Source organism: Carcharodon carcharias, chromosome 21 (genome assembly GCF_017639515.1).
Source record: "Carcharodon carcharias isolate sCarCar2 chromosome 21, sCarCar2.pri, whole genome shotgun sequence".
Taxonomy (NCBI): Eukaryota; Metazoa; Chordata; class Chondrichthyes; order Lamniformes; family Lamnidae; genus Carcharodon; species Carcharodon carcharias.
The window spans coordinates 39,820,454-39,828,508 of record NC_054487.1 but is presented as its reverse complement, the minus strand read 5'-3'; positions in this window follow the sequence as shown (position 1 = coordinate 39,828,508).

The window sequence follows — 8,055 nt, the reverse complement described above, 5'->3', positions numbered from 1 at the left end:
TGAAACTATAACTACTACACTGAACAAAGAAAATGGGCTTCTGGGAGAGTGAGGTTCATAAATCTGAGCAATTTTAATTAAGAACATAAGGACCAGGAGCAGGAGTAGGCAATTCAGCCCCTCGAGCCTGCCCCGCCATTCATTACGATCATGGCTGATCTTATTTCGGCCTCAACTCCAATTTCCTGCCCTCTCCCCATAACCTTTTAACCCATTACTAACTAAAAATCTGTCTATCTCCTCCTTAAATTTATTCAGCATCCTGGCATCCACTGCTCTCTGAGGTAGTGAATTCCACAGATTCACAACCTTTTGAGAAAAGTAATTCCTCCTCATCTCTGATTTAAATCTACCACCCCTTAGCCTAAAACTATGGCCTCTCATTCTAGAATGCCCCACAAGGGGAAACATCCGTTCTACGTCTACTTTGTCTATCCCCTTTCAGCATCTTATATACCTCAATAAGATCATCTCTCATCCTTCTAAACTCTACGAGTATAGGCCTAAATTGCTCAATCTCTCCTCATAAGAGAAGCCATGCATCTCTGGAATCAATCAAGTGAATTTCCTCTGAACTGCTTCCAGTGCAACTACATCCTTCCTCAAGTAAGGGGTCCAAAACTGTGCACAGTACTCCAGGTGCGGTCTCACCAATGCCTTGTACAGTTGCAACAACACTTCTCTATTTGTATATTCTATTCCTTTAGCAATAAATGCCAAAATTCCATTTGTCTTCCTTATTACCTGCTGTACCCGCATACTAGCTTTCAGCGATTCATGCACAAGGACACCCAGATCCCTCTGCACTGAAGCATTCTGAAGTTTCTCTCCATTTAAATGATAAATCGCCTTTTTATTCTTCCGACCAAAATGGATAACCTCACACATATCCACGTTAAACTCCATCTGCCAAATTTTGGCCCATTCACCTAACCTGTCCATATCCATTTGTCCTTAATTTACAATTGAATTGGATAAAGGTCTTTCAAAAGTGGCAGGTGGGTTAATGGGGCTGATACAGGACTGGGAAAGATGCTTAACTTCAGACAGTGTTTAATAGCAAGCCCTGCGTAGGGAAATATGATGATAGGGAAATACTTAAACACTGGTGATTGTCACGTTATCAGATTCTATTTGTTAAGCTAGGTTAATAAAAATGGTAAAATGACATGAATGCATTAAGGGCTAAAGCATTAACCCTAGGACTGCTACAGTTTTGTACTGGTTGGATCTGTGAACCAAAGAGCTAATTTTGTGATATAATGTGAGGTTAAGTAATTTAAATAATTTTTCTGCACTCCCAACACGCAGCACACAGCAGACCCAGAAACTAATGCATTAAAGGGGGGGAAAATATTTTAAAATATATTTGTTGGCCTTTTCAAAGCCTCAGTGAGAGGATGGTGAAAAGTGGCAGGACCGAAGCAACTCAATGTTGAGAATGAAAAACAATATGCAACAAATAATGGATCAGCCTTCAGCTTGATGCCTTGCCAAGTGGGCATTTATTGGGTGAAGTGAAAGCAAATGGCACCCTTCTTATAAGACAATAGTACGCCTTGCAGAAGGTGTTGGCTGGCTATATACAGTACCTGAAGGACTCATGAATCAATCGAGCACAAAGTGGCACACAGTAAGGGACCTGACAAGATGACACTATCCTTAGCTTCAAGATATCTTCCTCTTCATTCCTACATTGCACACTCCAAAAGTACTTCATTGACTGAAAAGCACTTTAGGGCGTCCTGAGGTCATATAGTGAGGTTTGGTAAATGATTATTTTTCAGACAGGAGGGTAGTTGGCAATGATGTTTACCAAAGTTCAGTGCTGGGACCGCTGTTTTTTTGAAATTTATAACTGACCTGAATATTAGAATACAGAGTACTGTTTCAAAATTTGCCGAGGATACCAAGCTTGGTGGTATGGTAACCAGTGAGGATGATACCTATCGACTGCAACAGGACATGGATAGTCTAGCAGAATGGGCAGACAAGTGGCAGATGGAATTTGATACAGAGCAGTGGAAGGTAATGCATTTTGGCTGAAGGGATAGGGAGAGGCAATAAATACTTAGTGGCAAAGTTCTAAAGAGTATGCAGGGACAGGGGGATCTGGGGATCATGTGCATTGATCTTTGAAGTTGATAAGATATATTGAGAGAATAGTTAGCAAAGCATATGGGATCTTGGGCTTCATAAATTGAGGGATTGAGTATAAACACAGCAAAGTTATGCTGAACCTTTATAAAGCTCTGATTCGGCTCCAGCTAGGGTATTGCATCCAATTCTGATTACCACCTTTTAAGAAAGATGTGAAGGTCCTTAACATGGCGCAGAGGGGATTTACCAGAATGGTTCCAGGGATGAGGCATTTTAGCTACAATGTTAGGTTGGAGAAGCTAGGATTGTTCTCATTGCAGCAAAGGAGATTGATTGGAGATCTGTTAGATGCAGGTCAGAGGTGAGGAATCCTGCGGCAAGTAACTCATCTCCTGACTCTACAAAGTCAGTCCACCATCTACAAGGCACAAGTCAGGAGTGTGATGGAATACCCTCCATTTGCCTGGATGAGTGCAGCTCCAAAAACACTCAAGGATCTTGACACCATCCAGGGCAAAGCATCCCGCTTGATTTGCACTCCATTCCATGAACATTCACCCCCTCCATCACCGGAGAACAGTGGCAGCAGTGTGTACCATCTACAAGAACTCATCATGGCTCCTTAGACCGCACCTTCCAAACCCACGACTGCTACCATCTAGAAGGTCAAAGGCAACAGACACATAGGAACACCACCGCCTGGAAATTTCCCTCCAAGCCACTCACCATTCTGACTTGGAAATATATCGCCGTTCCTTCACTGTTGCTGGGTCAAAATCCTGGAACTCCCTCCCTAACAGTACTGTGGGTGTACCTACACCACATGGACGGCAGCAGTTCAAGAAGGCAACTCACCACCAGTTTCTCAAGGACAATTAGGGATGGGCAATAAATGCTGGCCCAGCCACTGACACCCACATCTTGTAAAAACAATTTAAAAATACAGCGAGGCAATGGGATTGACTGAATTACTCTATGGAGAGCTGCCATGGACTTGAATGGACTGAATGGCCTTCTGTGCTCTGTGATTCTCTGTGAACATTTTGGGGAGACTTAATAGCTATATTCAAAATTATGAGGTGTTTTGCTCCAGTAGTTAAGGAGAAACTGTTTGAAGGATCAGCTGTTAGAGGACACAGATTAATGATAATTGGCAAAAGTACTGGGGTGAGATGAGGAGAAATGATTTTGTGCAGAGAGTTTGTTATGATCTGGAATGCACTGCCTGAAAGATTGGAGGAAGTAGATTTAATAGCTATGTTCAAGAGAAATTTGGATATGTCCCTGAAAAGGAAAGCTTTTCAGTGCTATGAGGAAGAGCAAGAGAGTGGGATTAATTGGGTAGTTCTTTTAAAGAGCAGACACAGGCACCATTTGCTAAATGATTTCCTATTGTGCCATATGATTTTAACGAACAGTATAAGGTACCAGCTTCATGGTACAAGACTGCAAATTTCAGCCTGTCCCAAATGCCCTACAAGTTCATACCAAGCCTTCTTTCAATATTTGCCAGTTCTTTCACAACATCTCATGCATAGCTGAGCAGGGAGCTCATTCGAGATGTAATGCACCACAGAAGGCCTTGCCATAGACACAGCTTTGAAAAGCTTCACACATTAAGTATTTGTAACACAAATTTGGCTATTTACTTGTTCTACTGAGCCAATGAAATATTACAGTATATTCAAAATGTTTTAGAAGAGAACAAAAGATGTTAACAAAAACAAAATTACCCCTCTACAGAATATTCCTGAAATAATTAAAAATTGAAAATTGATTCGGATATATGTGAAAAATCTAATAAATGAAAAATAACATTACTATACGAAAAGAAAACACTTTAACTTTTTAAAATACATATTTTTCCACAGAAGGGAGTCCTGTGGCAAGTGCTCCCCTACTCGTGGTCATTGTGAGAAAAGAAGTGCAGGATTGCCACAAGTACCACATGAAAACATGATCTGCTCCCTTAAATATTTTTGCATGAAATCTAGGGCCCTAACAAGGCTTGTTCATGATTGCTGCACAAACTCTCAATCCCCCTCAAGTGCTTGCTCACAGCATGACATTCCTCCATGTGCTGCAGAAGCAGAGAAGGCTTCAGGCTACTGTCTTAGATAATGTGTTGAGAAACCAACTATAGCATGACAATGACAGATCTATTGGAGTGTGTTATCAGAGATGTCAGAAAATTTAATTTGACATTTGGTCAAAATAGAGGGAGGAAGAAAGGCACAAATTTTGAATGAGAGAGTTGTGTCTTGTGGTTTCCAGATGTTCCAAAAAAAAAAATCAGGCTTTTAGACGCAAATTCTGAAACTGACATCAAATGTATTTCTCAGATTTTACCTTGTGCTGTAGACTGATACATTGTTAACTCGGTAAACAGACTACAGTGCAATAGTGAGTGATGTGGCATCCTTGGGAAGGTTTCCCTCTACTTATGATTGACTTACATCTGACTCAGGTAGGTTCGTTCAAAACTACTTTATTTACACTATATACATAATAATATTCTAGGTAAGTAAGTCTCTCTCATGCATAGACTATTGCATCTTATCTTCTTAGGCACTTGCACTGTTACTTCATGATACACATCACCATCTCATTGCCATAACTATTAGCCCATTATTCTACTGGAAGGATGTCAAATAAAAATGGAAAGGATGCAAATTAAACTGTTTCAGTGGAGTGGGTTGAGATATAAATAACATGAATAGAAACAAACATGTTAATACTGAAGCCTAGACTACCAGAAATTTAAATATAATATATATGAAATGTAAGAAAGGATGGAGAAAGTTTGGGTCAGTGGTAGCACTCCAAGTCAAAAGGTTGTGGGCTTTAAGCCCTCCTCCAGGCACTTGAACATGTGATGAAGGCTGGTACTTTAGTGCAGTACCAAGAGAGTGTCCCATCTTTTGGATGAAATGTTAAACCAAGACCCTGTCTCCCCACTCAGGTGGACGTAAGTGATCCTGTGGCACTTTCTGAAGATGATTAGTGAAATTCTCCTGGTGTCTTGTCAGTATTTCTACCTCAGCCGACATCACTGATACAGTTTGATTGTCATTTATCCCATTGCTGTTTGTGGAAATTGACTGCTTCTTTTCCTACATTACAATGCCACACTTTGAAGGTACTTAATACATTGGGAAGCGCTGTTGGATGTACTGAGAGCATGAAGGCAGTTTATAGATGCAAGTTCTTTGCTTCTTGTAAGTCTTTTCCATAGTCCATAGCAGTGCAAACATCAGCCTACCTCATCCATATGTCATATCTGTGGGGAGGTCACTCTGCTCCTGGGAAAAGTAGAAACAAAATAGTGTACTCCAGATGCCAAGGGAGCTGCAGAGATTGGAATAGGCCTGCATGTAAGCTGAAGAAGCAATTCTTCAGTGCTACTTCTGAAGTTTCTGTCTAAAGTTGTATCAAGAAAACCCAGAGGGTAACTAAATGAAGACAGTAAAAACAAATCTAGAACTGTCCTACCTGTCCTCCATGAAACTTAGTTCAGGAACTTGAGCAGCAGGTGATTAGTACACAGTGCCATCTTGGCTGTAGGGTGTTTGCTAGATGCCCCCCTGGGCTGGCAGAGTGTTGTGGGAGATTTGCTCTGCATGCAAAGCGGAGGTGGGATACAGAGGCAGCCAGCCTCTGACTGGATCATATGGTGGGAGAGACAAGGACCAGTTTCTTTAGAATTCATGTCACCTGAAATGCAATTATTTTCTCCTATTTCCTCTTTATGTGAGCTGAATTCTAAAGGAATCCCAAAATTCATATTCAAGATGCCGGTACACGGTTTCATTCAAGGTGCATTCTAGCATGCAATGGGAGGATTCAATTGAGCAAGTGCAACAATGGATTGTCACAGATAAACTGACAGAGTTATGAGCATTAATCAGTATCACACCTTTAGGTTAGAAAAACAGAATTCTATTTAAAAAAATACACTTATTAGTAACAACTTGAGCAATGTAACCAGGGAAACATAGAATATTCAACAAATTTCTCAAAATACACAAGGTACAGAGTTTTAACTTTTGCATTGCCGTTTAGGGAAATGGAAGCCATTGCCATCAGCAATTCTTGCTAATGCTGTCCTTTTCCTGTTTCTAAAAGTCATTTCTAAAAACATATTATGGCACATTTTCAATTATTCATGTTTTAAACATATTTCATTCGCAGATGCTTTCACGTTGATATGAACACTGCATAAATAAAAAGACCTTTCATTAGGAAGACACATCTTCTGAGTTATGATTTTTTTTCTTCCTCACTTACTGCATTTGTGGCTCATCTGTTCAGTCTGTAACTTATTGCAGGTTTAAATGCATCATGGTGTTACTAATACGGATTGTGTTTCAATATATTGTTATGCAAGTCCTTACTTCCTCTGCTGAAATGTAGTTCCTTGGATACCAGGAGCATTTCAATGTCCCATATGTGAGCCTAAATGGTAGGTGGCTAGTCAGTCATAAAGTCTCATATTTGAGCCTGAATGGCTCAATACACACCCTCCAGTAACTCAACCAAGCAACTATTCTTCATGTGCAATGCCTGGACTGTGCTGGCAGTCTATTGAGGCATCAATGTTGATCCCAGTTCAAATCTGATATCAATTCCTGGGTACATCCACTGGAGAGTGGAAATCCACTCCAGTTTTTCATTCTTGAGATGAGATCAGAGTTGTCCTTCTGCTGCACATTTAGATCAATAAATACAGACCTACGATCAAATCTTAGATCTGCCTGTGTCTGCTACTTGCTGGTTAAACAGCTGAGCCATTGAGGGAGAGCAAATTATTTTTCAATGGTTTGGAATGCCTTGATTCCCACAGAGGGAAAATGTTAAGCATCAGCATCAAATAATCAAGGTGCACATTGTCACCAACCCAGAAACAGTTTGTATTAAATGTGAACAGTTGACACTGAGGTTGTCACCTTGATTTAAATGCTCTTCACTTGTGACTTGTAAAAGGGCATGGCAGTGGGAAGACTCGGCTATGAAACATTCTCAAGCATTGCTGAGGACTGAGACAATTCAGAACAGCCATGTGCCTATCAGTTGTGTACCCTCTAACATGGCTGAGATCAGATGTTTGTTGGGGAAGGGGAGACTGAATCTGCTCTGTGACACTCTATGTTGGCACTCTGATACACAGCCTGGTATTTTCAGTCAGCGGTGATTCAATGGGAGCATTTATGCCTCTAATCAGAAGATCATTGGTTCAGTTCCACTCCAGAGACTTCAAGACAAAATCTAGGCTGACACTCCAGTGTGGTACTGAGGGAGTGCTGCCCTGTCCAAAATGCTGACTTTTGGATGAGATGCAGAACTGAAGTTCCAACTGCCCTTTCAGCTGGCTGTAAAAGATCCTGCAGGACTATTTTGAAGAACAGCGGGGGGATTTTCACAGTAATGTACATGGGAGCTTGCTGTGCACAAATTTGCTGCTGCATTTCCTACATTACAACGGTGACAAGTACTTCACTGGTCGTGAAGTGCTTTGAGGTATTGTGAAAAGTGTTATATAAATGCAAGTCTTTTTTCTTTTACTAATATTGTCTTTTAAATCTTGTGCAATATAAGATTACCCATAAACCTACAGCTAGTTGTGTAACTGAGCTATTAGTATAACCCCAGTGAATGCTATATTTTAATAATCATTCTATTGTCAACATAGACTTGCTTTTGTTTTGCCAGTACATAGTGATAGCATATATTTAAAGTTACATTTTATACAATACAGATTTAAGTGCAACAACTGTACAAGTAAAGTGCATGAGATGTCTGCTCATTTTATTGATTAAATTTTCCTCACCTCAACAGTTTCAGACAAATCAGAGGAGACACTGCTCAGGTCAGACTTGTCAAGGTCATTCATTCTCCCTAGTAGCTGAAGCAGGGGATGTGTTTGAATAATTTCCTGTATCAGTGATGAAATGCTTG